Source organism: Cetorhinus maximus, chromosome 6 (assembly GCF_964194155.1).
Source record: "Cetorhinus maximus chromosome 6, sCetMax3.hap1.1, whole genome shotgun sequence".
In the NCBI taxonomy this organism is placed as follows: domain Eukaryota; kingdom Metazoa; phylum Chordata; class Chondrichthyes; order Lamniformes; family Cetorhinidae; genus Cetorhinus; species Cetorhinus maximus.
In genome coordinates this window covers 66,762,379-66,777,614 of record NC_135884.1, presented here as the reverse complement: position 1 = coordinate 66,777,614, position 15,236 = coordinate 66,762,379, and positions in this window count along the sequence as shown.

Sequence of the window (15,236 nt, the reverse complement as noted above, 5' to 3'; positions counted from 1 at the left end):
GATGGATGTTTACTGCACTCTTGCTACTACTTAAGGACACCAAAATGAAGAGATTGTCTTGATAAAAGATAAACATAGGAGTTGGGGAGCACATTTATCATATTCCCTGCCCTATCCAGCTTAAAAATAAATCCTGGTAGAATGTGGGAACAGAAGAAATAAGAGCAAGAGTGGGCCATTCAGCCCCTCAAGCCTGCTCTGCCATTCGATTAGATCATGGCTTATCTTCTCCCTCAACGCCATTTTCCCACGCTATCCCCATATCATATATCTTATATCCATGTCTGCAATTGAACTTTAACAAATGAGAGAAATGTTTGCCTTGCTGGTTTGACACAAGCACTAACCTGTTAACTCCTTCAGTAAAATAGCAATCAGAGGGACATATGTTCACTTACTGCCATCACCAACAGTCATCTCTCAGCTAAGAACTTTGGTTAGTTAGCTGTCTGATGATACAGCTGAGATACAGATCAGCATGAGCTAACTGAAGGGCAGAAGAGACTTGATGGGTTTAATGGGCTACTGGATGGATCATTCATCTGTGAGCTAGGCATTGATTTTGGAATGCTACAAGACCCATCCAGCATTGCATTTGTTTTTGGTTGATGGAGAAGTTTTGAGCATAATGGAAATCTTTTACATTCAGTAGATTGGTCCTCTGTTTAACACCTCAAATGAACAACAGCGCCTCTGACAACGCAGCACTCCCTCAAGAGTATAATATGTCAGTCTTCAGGTTTCTGGCAGCAGGGATTTGAACCCCTGCTCTTGCACATCAGAGGTCAGAAGTTAATGCTGGCAATAAGCCAAGCATGAGTCCCACTCATTGACCTAATACTGTAAAAACCTGTTAAAATGCCAGCTACCTTTCATAACACAATTACATGGGGAGAAATTGTGTGACTGCTTTGCAGAACACCTCAGTTCAGTCCGCAAGCATGACCCCGAGCTTTTGATAGCCTGTCATTTTAATTCTCTCACACTGACCTCTCTGTCCTTGGCCTGCTGCAATGTTCCAAGAAGTTCAGTGCAAGCTCAAGGAACAGCACCTCACCTTTCGATTAGACACTTTACAGCCTTCCAGACTCAACATTAATTTCAACAATTTCCAATCATTATCTTGCCCCCATTTTATTTCCTCTTCTTTGCATGTTTTGTACTTTTGCCACCCTCCCCCGTTTCAACTATAACTTCTCCCAGTTACGATGAAAGGCCATCGACCTGAAACATGAACTCTGTTTGTCTCTCCAAAGCTACTGCCTGACCTGCTGAGCATTTCTAGCATTTTCTTTTTTTATTACATGGGGAGGGAGGAGGTGGTGGAGGGAGTGGAGTTTCAGCTAATAAGGAACGTGTAACACAGAGCTACAAAGAAGCATTGACAGACCATAATTCAAAGAGTAGGAAAATAAGTGTAGGTAAATAATAGGGGACATGGGTGGGGGGCAGGGTGTGACAGAAAGGTGGAAAGCAACACAGCCCATCCCTTTCTTCAAAATCTCAAGGATAACGGGGACAACAGTTCACTCAGGGAATCCAAGTTGCTGTGGTAACCGCAGCAATGGATAGTAGAGGCTCCAACATTCTTTCCCTCACATGGCTGATCAGCAATCTCTCCAGCTCTTACCACTGGCGTGTGTTGGAAGGATTCACAAGTTCTACTCAACCCGTATGGATATGTCACAAATGCACATTTCCTTGGCCATCAAGTCCTGCAGTGGGACTTAAAACAGGAGCTTTTGGCTCAGGGGCAGGTACACTACCCACTGTGCCACCAGACCTCCCATAGTAGGGGAGGGTGGGGTGCTGGGTAGTAGGTGGAGAAAGACCCAGGACAACAGAAAACAGTCACACTAGTTAAACTCCAGTCCTGAGGGTCTGATACAGGAGTGATCCAGATCCTTGGGCACTGACAGTAACACAGGAGGATACACCAATTAGCTTAGTCTCCAAGACAAAATCTCCCAGGAGAAAAATAATTAACTAATTTCTCCCTTAAATCTACTCATCCCCTTCTATAGAGTGATGAGTGGCACCAAGATCCCTAATCAGCTTCAATAAATACTACACAATAGTACTTTCTGACTCTGACAATTAATGACAGCAGACTCAATGAGGTACAGATGGGCTATCAAAGGCTGGTCAAAAGATGCTTCAACACAGAAGCGAACCCAGTTCTGATAATATGAGATCAGGTTTGAATGTCTTTCTCCCTCCCTTTCTCACACACCCAATACATTCAGCCATCTCCTCATCCAACCCTTTCTCTCACTGTACAATGTGATCATTCATGCGCTTAATTACTTGGCATTAGCATTTTGGCAGCAAACTTCCTTTCCAACACTGGGTTTCCTTTGATGACACACTGCACACTGGCTCATTTATCTCTGCCTTCAGTGAAAAGCTGATGATAAACAGCCTGAAAGTGTCAAGTTAACTTTTAATTTTTTTTTAAAGATCAAGGGGATTTAAAAAAAGCCCTCTAAACTAGGAAACAGACGTATTTAACAAATTGTGGCTACACTATTCTTACGACACTGAAGCAATGAAGATAATTAAACCCCTGTTTTACCACATTATAGTTTGCTTGCTTCACTTTAGACGACTGCTGTTATAAATTAAAAGCATGCTCCGGTCTCATTTAAGAATCAAGCCTCACATCTGAAATGCTAGGCAGCAGTAGTTGCAAACAAAGGTGAAAAGCAGGGGAAGGTGCCTGGGGATTGTGCACTGCTGATGTAGCTGCAGCAACTCCCACCAATCCCCCCCCCCCGCATCCACACCCCCCCACCCCCCAACAGTTCAATACTGTCAATTCATCACGACAAACACAGAATGCAGGCAGACTGACATGAAGGAGCCGAGAGCCCAACAATACCTGCTGTCGGTGCCTGGACAACCCCCAGCTGGCACTTGAAGGAAACTGCCAAGATCCTCATCATTTTCATCCTCTTTTCTCCCCGCCCTTCCCTTTCTTCACCAGGGCTTGGAATGAGAAGCTGGCCATATGTCTCCACCCCCAGGTCTCCCTTGCAAGTTCCCAGAGAAGAGGTCCAGACGAATCAGAAAAGGAATTCACTCTGGCTGCAGAAGTGAGATGCTCCTTCTCCAGCCCTGCTTGCTTGTCATCACCTCTCCCCTTCAGTGCTGGTCAGATCACCAAGCAGCTATTTAACAAATGTCAGCCTGGTCACCACAACACCTGGAGGCCCCTACTCGAGTGTGGGAAAGGCTAGCAACGTGCTGCAATGTGTGGCTATTATTACTATTATTCCTCGGTCCCTCGTGTTCCTGGTACCAGGGCTAATTAAATGGTTTGCATGTTTTTAAAGAAAAAAACATTTCAAAAAAATCTAATAGGCAAGCTATACCCATCAGAAGAATCACAGGCCAGTCAGCTTCTGCTACAATTACTCACAGGAGATTTTACACGGTAAACCCCCCCTTCCCCACCTTTATCTCCAATTTGAACAGTTAGTAACACATTGTCAGGAGTTTGTTAAAAGCAAAATAGGAATGTTAAGCTTGCTATGCCACCTTGGATCAGTTGGTAGCGCTCTTGCTTCCCAGGTAGAAAGTTGTGGGTTCAAATCCCATTCTGGCAGCTTAATAAGAAATCTTTAAGATGAGAATTTAAACCAAGGCCCACGTCTACCCTCTTGGGTGGACATAACAGATTCCACAGCAGTTCTGAGGAAAGATTATTGATCCGAAATGTTAACTCTCCACAAATGCTGCCAGGCGTGCTGAGCCTTTCCGGCATTTTTTGTTTTTATTTCAGCTCCCACTGCACTATTTTAAAGGTGAGCAGAGGAGTTATCTCCAGTGTCCTGTCCAACATTTATCTCTCATCGCGAATAACCCAGGCATTATTACATTGTTGTTGTGGGAGCTTGCTGTGCGCAAATTGGCTGCTGCCTTTCGCACATTACGGCAGTGACTACACTTTAAAGGTGCTTCATGGGTTATAAATCACTCTGGGACACCGTGAGGAGTGAACAGCAAGATATAAATGCAAGTCTTTCTTGGCTTGATTCCAAGACCGTCAGTTGCCTGGAATGAAGGAATTCTGAGGGCTCCTGTATCCTAAAGCTCAAATGCTCCCCCCTCTGCAGCCCCCATTTCCCAGGACATGTGTTCCTCTTTTCTTTCCCCCACAAACACAGGTACGCTTTCTTTCTTTGGTCCTCCTCCAATCCTGAAGGCTGGGGCACCATTCCCCCTGTTAGCTGCCCTCCAGCATCTTACCCAAGTGGTGGTTCTACATCCATGATTGTCACCAGTGAACATCATCCATCTATTCAACTGTAGGGGCATCACAGTTAAGACAAATCCAAAGTCCTAGCCCAATGTTCAGCCTCATGGCCTTTCCAAGGTGGATCCCTGGATCAGAAGCAGGAGCCCAACCTAGATTTCTCCCTCCATATGCAGGCCAGCCAGGGTCTCGTCTCAGTCAAGATCTGCTAACTCAGCACAGCTTCAATGAGTACAAGAGGATATTAAATTGTTCCAGAGGACTTGGCCAGGGATATATATTTATGGTTGCTACTTCGAGGGGCTCAATGTGTTTTTAAAAAAAATAATTATGTAATATTTTTAAATAATTAATTAGGTATCTCAGCTCCTCCCAGTTCCTGTTAAACTATATTTACATTGATTTTATGCATCAATCAAGTTTTTTTTATATCAATATGCTCAGTATTCATGTTACAATTTGTACAATTGATTAGTTTGGCTTCAGTAACACACAATTAAAATCTCTTTACAGAGAGTCATCACACAATCCATATACCGCTGTGGTTCAAGGGGGTTATCATCTGTGTTAATCCAGATTAGTAGACCCTCAGGTTCAAGAGGCCATTCAGCCCATCGTGTCTGCACCAGCCGAAAAAGAAAAATTTTTTTTTAAAATAGCCACCCATTCTATTCCCACCTTCCAGCACTAGCCTATAGCCTTAGAGCAAGACCACCCTGGGCCTGCGTCATCCACGTGAAGTCACAAGGGAGTGAAGCAGTTTCTACTTATTAGTTTGCTTAACCAATATCAGCACTCATCCCTTGTACCTAGGATGGCCAAGTCTGGTTTGGCAGGACGTTTGATCACTAGACCGACTGATGTTGACCACGCTATCCAGTTCAACTGCCATCACTCATATAAACATGAAAGAAAAACCACCATTTCTTTTAACACGGCTATGATTTTTCTCCCGGGATGCTCACAGCAGTGCCCAGGAAGTTGATCTTAGTTAAGTCTTAGAGATGGCAATCCTGGAGGGTTGACAATCCTACTTGTAAAGCTTTTTTTGGAGTCAAAATAGGATAATTGCGGAGTTAGGTTCCCACATTTGTACAGAAGAACAAATTATTTGTTCATCGTGAAATTGAAAACTGTTCTATAGATTATAACCTACACCAGCGAGTTGAAGAATGAGGAAGCTTGAGTACGGCCCTTCTAGTGGTATTTAGAATAATGATTTGTAATTAATATCAGGTTAATCTTCTACTTATATTGATCTCCCAGTGGCTGCTGCCGTGAAGGCTGTTTCTCATGCCGAGCTATGCAGCTATAATGAGTTGGCATAGATATGCTATGGGATTACATTGAAGCTGCCTCCGTAATTCACTGTGTGCCTTAAACAAACTGGTCAACAAGAGGAGCTTTATCAACTTGACCCCCTGGCTGTGAGGCAGAGGGTTGCGGTGGTTAAGTATTTCGCCATATAGTAAAGAGCATCTCACTGCCGTAGGTTCACTGGTATTTAAGGGAGCTACTGGGACCTGCTGGCAAATCACCAACATAATAAACCTATCCCAATGGTGAGTGACATTACAAACTCCTTTAACCCAGCAATTTATGGAGATACGCCACAAGTTCTGATCCTCCGCAAATTGCCAGGGCATCCACACCACTCTGCCCTTAGCCACGCCAACTTCACCCAAATATGACGTCGTCAGAGCAGTCAAGAGACAAGGTCCATTAACTTCCATGAGATTGCTGGCTTCCCCAGGGCCCTATCAGTGGGACCCACATATGTGGCTCAAGGATCCACTCCAGGAACCCAACAGCTTCATCAGTCAGTTACCATTTGCTGAAGCTGCTGATTGTCTGCAATGCCCAGCCGAGGGTTCTGCATGTTAAAGCCAGTGTGCTGACTGATGGGGATTTAAACAGATTTCAGAAGCAGCACCTTGCTTACCTCCCCAGAGCCACGCTTCAGAAATTGCCGCATGGATCAGCTCCCAGTTATAAACGCTGTGCTGTGGTTGGTCTGTGGGGAAAGCCACTGGACCGTCCACAAGTTCTCGGATTTCCCATTGACCTCACTGTGCCAGCGGGGACGGCCTACCGGCTAGCACTCCTGGCTCCAAGTCAGGAGGTTGTGGGCTCCAGTCCCACTCCAATGAATATCTAGACTGACTCTCCAATGCAGTACTGAGGGTGTGGCACAGTTTTGAAAGCGCCTTTTCTGGATGAGTTGTTAAACCTAGGCTTCTTCACCGTCTCGGGTTGGTGTAAAAGATGCTATGTCACTTTTCCAAAGAAAACATGGGAAGTTCTCCCAGGTGTCTTGGCCAATAATTATCCCTCAGCCAACATCACTAAGGTGGATTATCCAGTCATTTAACTCACTGTTGTTGGTGGGGGTTTGCTGTGCGCAATACATTATAATAGTGGCTACACTTCAAAAGTATTTAATTGGTAGTAAAGCACTCTGGGATGGAGTGAGAGTGTGCTATATAAATGTCAGTCTTTCTTTCTTGAGGGGGTTCAGCATTCCAGCAATTTGCTATGTAAACACAGATCAATATGAATAGAGAGCTGATAATTACAGTAGAAGTGAGCACCACAAACTATGTTGCTCCAGCAATTTCATGGGCCCATGTGTAGTTTCTCCATCTTTCCATCATGTGCATGAGTCTGTGTTTCAGTGGGGTCATCGCAGTTTAATACAAAGCTGGATGGCGGGGTTAAGGTTCATCTCGGTTTACTCCGACCCTCCCGGATGGCGAGCGCAGCATTGCTCCAACTCCACAGCTGGCAGTGAGGGCACGCTGCAGCACGGCCCCTCAGAGCCCGCATGCCATCGGCGGGATTGGTGCACTGGACGGCATTTAATCACTCAGTCACATATAGGAATCCTACTCAGTGTGACTTGACAACAGTCAGAAATGTTGATGCTAGGTTTAAAGGATTGCCCCAGTCACCAGGAAACACCTCAGGGCCTTAGCTGCTGTGCTGCTGCCTGAAGAAACTGGGCCAAAAGAAATTAATCCTAAAGCAGGAGCTATGGATTTTAGCAACACAAAGGTCCAGAAACAATGAATTGCTAATGGTGCGTTTTTAAAGCCTCTGTTTATTTTTCCCCTGCCTGCATTGATTTTCTAATTTTGTTTCTGGGTGAAAGTGAATTTCATGATTACAATTCACCCCAAATAAATAATGATATGTTTCTCTCGCCACCTTACTCCTTGGATCAATTCACCCATCATACGTGCAGACGCACCTCCCCTCCCCCAGTCCATGCTGACGCTTTCTCCTTCCGAATTCTGGAGAGGAGTGGGGTTCAAAGTCCCAGAACAGTCTGGTCTAAGGTCCCGAGAGACAAGTTGCATAGGCGCATTGCACTGTGCGCATTTTCATCTTTCAATCTGATTGAGTTCAAAAACAAACATAAAAGGGGGACATTTAGAATTTCTTTCACTTCTCGGTCGAGGCACCTGCCCTTTAAAAGCCATAGCAACAGGACTAGACCATTCAGGCCCTCAAACCTCCCCCGCCTTTCAAGTAAACCCTCCATTTACCCAGCTTTGCTCCAGGTCCCTTGATACCCCTACCCAAAAAAAAAATCCACCGATCTCAGTCCTGAACGCATCAAATGATCCCCGAGCGCTCATAGCCCTCTGGAGGAGAGAACGGACATTGGGATCATTTGTGACCTTCAGCAGGAGACAGCTGGTCCTAGTCAGGTTTTCCCTGACTCTCAGCTGCGGCCCTCCTATGTCACGTTTCCAGCATGGACAAACAGGACTGTGGCAAGGCGATTAACTTCAGAAATCTTAACCTCAGTCACAAAATAAATAAACAAAAATTTGGGAATTATTTGAGGGGCAAAGAAATCTTTAATCTGCATGTAGATGACAGATTCAAAACTGTAAAGTGCTTCCAACAACCAGCTAGTTTGAGCCTGAATGTCGCTTTATCACTATGTAAATGGTATTATACAAATGTCAACGTGTTTCAAAGTTACCAATTGTGAGTGACACATTTTGAGATCCACAGGTTATGCACCCAATGTGGCTTATTTTCCAATATTGCATTGAGTTCCATCTCGATTGGTCCCTCTAGGTCTCTGTGTCTCCCTTTTCATTTTATTGTCACACCCCTCCCCCATTTCCTACCTCATATCACCAGACCTTGAAAACTTAATTAGAAATCACTGGCCCTTTACAGGCCAAATACACAGACCTGTCTGTCCGTTTTCCCCTTCCTCTTCCAATAGTTTGACAAAACTCATTTGGTTGATCTGATCTTTCCCTAACCCTGCCTGGGTGGCCATTTTGGAGTCAGCACTGCAAGGGTCAAACCGCAGAATCGTAAATATTACTGAAGATTTATGATTTCCAATGTTGACATAACTGGATGGTACTAATTCTTTTAGTTATTGCTGTAGTACTAAAGACTAAGGGGTAGAAATTTGTCTCCAAACGCATGGTATTAGACCGGCTGCCCGTTCTAACCAATGCCTGATATTCAATTCCTTTGCAGTTAATGGAATTAAATATCAGATGCTGCTGACAAAAGTCGACTGTTTCAATGCTGACTGAGTCAACTTCTACCCCCAGGATTGACTTTAGAATCTGACAGCACTGTGCCAGCTCTTTGAAGGAGCTATCCAATTAGCCTCACTCTCTGGCTCTTTCTCTATAAAAACTGCAATTTTTGTCCATTTCAAATATTTATCCAATTCCCTTTTGAAAGTTACTGTTGAATCTGCTCCACCACTCTTTCAGGCAGCACATTTCAGATCATAACAATTCGCTGTGTAAAAAAATCAATCTAATTTCCCCCTGGATTTTGTGATGATTATTAATAATCTGGTGTCTATTGTCTATTGATGTCTACTAAATGCTGGCACTTTTTTTTCCTTTTTGCTGATGTCTACTCATTGTACCTGATATCTCTCTATTTTTTGAAGAAGACACCCACTCCCCACTATGTCTCATTTAGCACACAAACAGTTTGGTTTTAAAACAGTGTTTTTCCTCAACTTCCAGTCACTTCCTTTCCAGAGCTGCTGACTCTTGCTGGAGAATGTGTTTCTCAGGCACCAGTGCCCTACAGAACCAATCCCAAGTGACCAGTACTCATATATGAGTTGTGAGCTTTCCTTTGCCATCTGGATGAGTCTGTGTTTCATGTTTTTCTCAACTTCTGGCTCCAATTCAGTGGGTGGCTCCTGTTCTTTGTCTCCCCAGTGCAAAGTGGGGTGGAGGGAAGTTGGAGCATCTTCCCATGGTTCAGCCCAAGTGCCTGACCAAAATAGAGACCTGTTGGGGCAAGGAGTGGGTGGTGGTCAGCTACAGGTCGAGGAAGGATGTAGCCTGGAGATGGAGGAGCTGCACTATTGCTTGCCTCTCTTCTGCAATCTAACCTGTGCCTTAGTGGCCCTAAAGGAAGAATTTACAAGACTAGTTGGCACTGCAGTACCTGGAGTGTTTGGTGCATGTCCAGGAAACCAATGATACTAGTTCAAGAAGTTTCCATTTCCCTGTGGAGGCTCAGTCATTGAATATGTTCAAGACAGTGATCGATAGATTTCTAGATGGTAAAGATAGTGGGGATGGTGCAGGAGAATGGCATTGAGGTAGAAGGTCAGCCATGATCTAACTGAATAGTGGAGCAGGCTTGATGGGCCAAATGGCCTATCCCTGTTCCTATGTTCCTAATGTTTAACTTCTGTTATTAATTGTGCCCCATAAAGGGCAGGAAGTCACATTTGATTGATGTCACTAGGGCAACCCAGTGCATTGTTATCAGTTGAACTATCAGTTGTTTAGTTAACTCCAGTGCCAAGAGACAGGTGGAGTCAGGAGTCCCAATGGGTCATAGTCCCAGCACACATAAACTGTCTGCTTTCAAACTGGGGTTGCCAACCCTCCAGGGTTGGCCTGGAGCCTTCAGGAATTGAAGATCAATCTCCAGGGCACTGTTGTGAGCAACCCTGGAGAAAAATCATCCGGACATTTAAAAAGCTTTTTAAAAAAATTTTCTTTGAATATTTCTCTTTACCAGATATAAAATTTTGAAAATGGGGGGGTAAAAAAGGCTATTTGGCCAACAGTCAAGCATCATCCAATTGGGTAGATTCTTTTGCTTTCGAATTGGTGTAGGAATGGCAGTGTTTCACAAGGATGGATGTGATGGCCGACTAATTGCTGGAGCATGAGGGCAAGTCATGTGATGAAACCTCCAGGAATACATCCAATCCCAGTTAGAAACCCTGTTTCAAACAGCAGTCAATGAGATTCGAAACCCCAGGATAAAGTGTCTCAAAATAAATAACAAAATTCTCACAATAAATTTTCCACAGCGGCAACACTTCATTGGCTGTCAAGTGCTTTGGATGTCCTAAGGATGTGAAAGGTGGTTTATAAATGCAAGCCTTTTTAATTAAAGGTTATGTTTTGTTTTAAACTGGTCTTAATCCGGTGAAAACCTATAAGAAATTATTTTTAGCTTGACTGATTGTAACATAGAACAAAGATCTGGAGGGCCAGAGGAACCGCGAGAAGGCTGCTGACAGCAAGGGAAGTCCAGGAGGGGGCTATTGGAAGGATCTAGTGGCAGAATCGGGGAGCGGGGATGAGGAGCATGCACTAACAGAGCCTCATCGGCCATCGAAACCCATGACTTGACAATGGGAAAATGAGCAGCCGGATTTTAAAGGCTCCTCTCCGCCCCCACTCCTTTCCTGCTGATCCTGCAGGGATAGTTAAAATCCCACCTCAAGATTGAGATGTCAGAAGCATCTAATCGGTACTGCAGCCTGAAGAAGAATCCATTGTATTTCAAATCTCTCTATTCTCCCTGTGATGAACAAGTAAGTATTGAGCTGATGAAATATTCATTCACTGTTAGGGCAGAATCATTGCACAAGAAACACTTAACTGTACTAGATGGAGTAGTTGTTCAGCAGATGTACAATCCCATTACAATTTAATGAAGCAGGGATTTATGGCACTTCTACAGAATTTTCCACAGGCTCTGGTCTTATGGAAGGGAAGTGAAGCTTCTTTAAGTCCTATAATTAGCATAGTATTCCACTCATAATTAGCATTGATGCATTAATTTTAGAAGTGTAATTCAGAAGGTGTGGCATATCACCAAAGATCATTTGATTAAAAGATCCAAAATAAATGGGTGCATACCTCCCTTAAGATGTAGGCAGTGGAAGGTCACACACATCGGTTATTAAGCTTACCTGAGAATGTCGGCAAGCATCACCTATAAGACAGCGGTGGAGAGCAACTCAGAGAATAACTTGTGTAATAATTTTGGCTTGAACGGAGAGCACAGGACAAAGGCCTGACAGCTGTTTAATGATTATCCTCATAAATGGAGTTGAGTCCGTTCCAAGGTGACAAGCCTTGCAGGAGCAATTGCAACTAAGTTGATCCAATAGATTCAGTAGTCCTATACCCTGACCCTGTGGATCTCCTGTAATTCCAGGCAATGGATCATTGATGGGACCTGGAGAGGCAGGCCTGTCACTGGTGTTCTTCCCATCCAGCTCTAGGTGGTCTGCGAGCCAATCCTCCAGGCCTACAGAAAGTGGTATTGGAATTTGCAGGTGATAGCAAAATAGGATTTTATAGTTAATTTTTCAGAAGAAAAATAGGAAGGGATATTGGGAATGGGATAAAAGGTGGCACTGCCTGGGAGGGTGGTGGAGGCGGGTTGCCTCACATCCTTTAAAAAGTACCTGGATGAACACTTGGCACGTCATAACATTCAAGGCTATGGGCCAAGTGCTGGTAAATGGGGTTAGGTAGGTAGGTCAGGTGTTTCTCACGTGTCGGAGCAGACTCGATGGGCCGAAGGGCCTCTTCTGCACTGTGTGATTCTGTGGCAGATGGGATTCTTTTTCTTGTTCATTCATGGGATGTGGGCATCACTTGCCAGGCCAGCATTTACTACCCATCCCAAATTGCCCTTGAGAAGGTGGTGGTGAGCTGCCTTCTTACACTTATGCATGACATGTGATGTAGGTACACCTACTATGTTGTTAGGAAGGAATAGTGATATAGTCAGATTGTGGCTCATCTAAATCCCATCTCCATTTACCTGCCTTTGATCCATATCCCTTATTATCCTTAATTGACAAAAATCTGTTGTCCTCCGTATTGAAGGCTTCAATCAACCCCTAGCTTCCACACCATTTTTGGGCAAATAGTTCCAGATTTCCACTACTATTTATGTGAAAAGTGCTTCCTGATTTTGCTCCTGAAAATCCTATCTCTAATAAGATTATATGTCTGAAAAAATGTTATCGAAGCTTTTCCTCTTGCATTCTTCAAGACAGACATGCAAGAATACCAATTGTAAGGGGAACAGCAATTTATACTGCATGACAAGAGAGTGCTAATTGATTGGCAAGTGTACTCTGATTGGTAGAGGCATTGCCATGGAGAATGCACCAGAGAACAGTTAACTGCCAAGCAAACCATCCCAAGGTGCTTTGCAGGAGCATTTTGAAACAAAATTTGCCACTAAACCTTTTGAAGAGACATGAAGACATGTGACCAAAAGCTTGGTGAAAGGTTTTGGTTTCAAACAAACATCATGAATGTGAAGGGAGTTAGAGAGGCAGAGAGGTTTAGGGAGAGAATTCCAGAATTTAGGGCCCATGCAGCTGAAGGCACAGCCGCCTATGCCATAGTGATTAAAACTGGGAATGTGCAAGAGGCAAGAATTGGAGGAGGGCTGAGATCTCGGAGGGTTTAGGGCTGGAGAAGGTTGCGAAGAGGGTGAGGCCATGGACAGATCTGAAAACAGGGATGAGAATTTTAAAATTGAAGCATTGCTCAGCCAGGAGTCAATGTAGGTAAGTGAGCACAGGGTGAACAGGACTTGGTGCAGGTTAGCACATGAACAGAAGCATTTTGAATGCGCTCAAGTTTATGGACGATGGAGAGTTGGAGGCTGGTCAGGAGAGCAAAAAGGTTAAAAAGGTCCTGGCTGATGATTCCAGGAACAGGGGAACTGAGGCAGGAGGGTGGAGTTGGGTGACATTATGGTGATGGAGCTGTTATGTGGTCGTGAACTCATGTGATGGATTCTACCGTCACTTTGACAGATGAGTATTCAGCGAGGAGTTGTTCACTGTCAAGTTTGGTATTGCCGGATATGTGATGTTAAACCAAATCTCAATTCTAGATCCAATTGCAAATATCACATGTGAAGTCACTGCTGGAGGGGGTGGTGAAAGCACTGGCTTTGTCGTGTGCCCATTTGACCTGTGGAGACCTGACTCTTCTTCTCAAACATTGAGAGTGCTTGATGACAGACTTCTCCATTTGGATCTGTCCAGGGTTGTTTTCTCTCATGTGGTGGGGTCCAACTTACAGGTTCTGAGATTGGCTTTCGGAATGTCTTTGTATTTGAGTTTGGGACGTCCTATGGCACTGGTTCCCGTGTTCAGCTGGCTGCAGAACATTAATGATAAAATATAATTTGGCATGCGGGAATCCTCCATGCAAATCACATGGCTGACCTAGCGAAGCTGAGCTCTGCTGAGCATGTTCTCGATACCAGGTATGCAGCTCCTTGCAAGAACTTCAGTGTTAGGGATTTTGTCCAACTTGATGTTGCAAATTGGACTTAAGCAGCGAAGTTGGATCTAGCTGCTTATGAACCCTTGTTTGCTGATGACTGTGCTCTCATAGCACATCCAACTAGTCATAAGCTCATCTCAGAGTCAAGTAGCAGACCAAATTCATCAGTCACCATGTGGTACATGAAACGTAATGTGCCAAGTGCTGGATGTAAAGAAGTCAAAGCTGGCAAGGTAGGTTCTCCTGGGATGTGTTAAAATACATAGGGGATGAAACTGAAAGCATTGTAAAGATTTTAGTAGACTCATAGGAACAGGAGTAGTTCATTCAACACCTCACCCACCTGCCCCACTGCACCCACCCCCACTCTCAAAGCCTCTTCTCCATTCCATTAAGATCTGTAATCTTAACTCCATTGACCAGCCTTGATTCTGTAATCCTTAATCCCTTTACCCAACAAAATATCAATCTCAGTGTCAAAATTTTCAACTGACCCCCAGTCTCAACAGCATTTTTGGAGAGAGAATTCCAGATTTCCACGACCCTTTGTGTAAAGAAATGCTTCCTGACATCACTCTTGAATGGCCTAGCCATAATTTTAAGGTTCTGTCCCTTTGTTATGGATTCTCTCGCCAGGTTGTCTCTCTCTCTATCCCATCCATCCACCCATTTAACCATCAAATGCCTCAATTAGATTATCCCTTAATATTTTTTGTTCAACATTCAGTGTTCATTCACAGTGAGAAAGCACACAACGAAGCCAAATAGAAAGTTGAAGTATACAAGCAAAACAGTAGAGCTGAAGGACATCACGCTCGAGCTCTGGAGTGTTCTTGTCAAATGCCACCTTGGTCACCAATACAAGGGGAAGCATTCAAAGAAGATTAAATGGTGACATGCTTCTAAGGGGATGCCCATGCCATGTGGCAAGTGGGCTGGGCAGGTAGGTTCCTCCTCTCCGGCACCTTGTGCCCAATGGAGTCCCTTCCCCCTGCTTGTTTCCTATCCCCTGCCCTTCCAATGGCAACGCCCCCACTTCCCTCACCCGGCTGACCTGGTGAAAACGCACCCCCCCCCGCAACAAACTCACCTAGTTATCCGGCTTCCAAATGGGGGTAAATGTCTTGCCCTGAGGCAATTGACAGCTGGCTCCTTGTTTTCCGGCCACACGGACGCGGGCTTGACCTCAGCTTTTCAGCCAAGGGATAGGGCCACTGCCTCCCCGTATAATTCCAGCCTGTGCCTACAGTGAGCAATGGCAACAAGATGAAGCCTTTCTAACCAATCCAGCCAGAATCTTTTAGTAGTTTCAGGCCCTTGTCATGCATTTATCCTGAATAAGTGGAAATATTTCTCGATGCTGTTATTACACACTAAAGTGTAATTGACTCAAACAC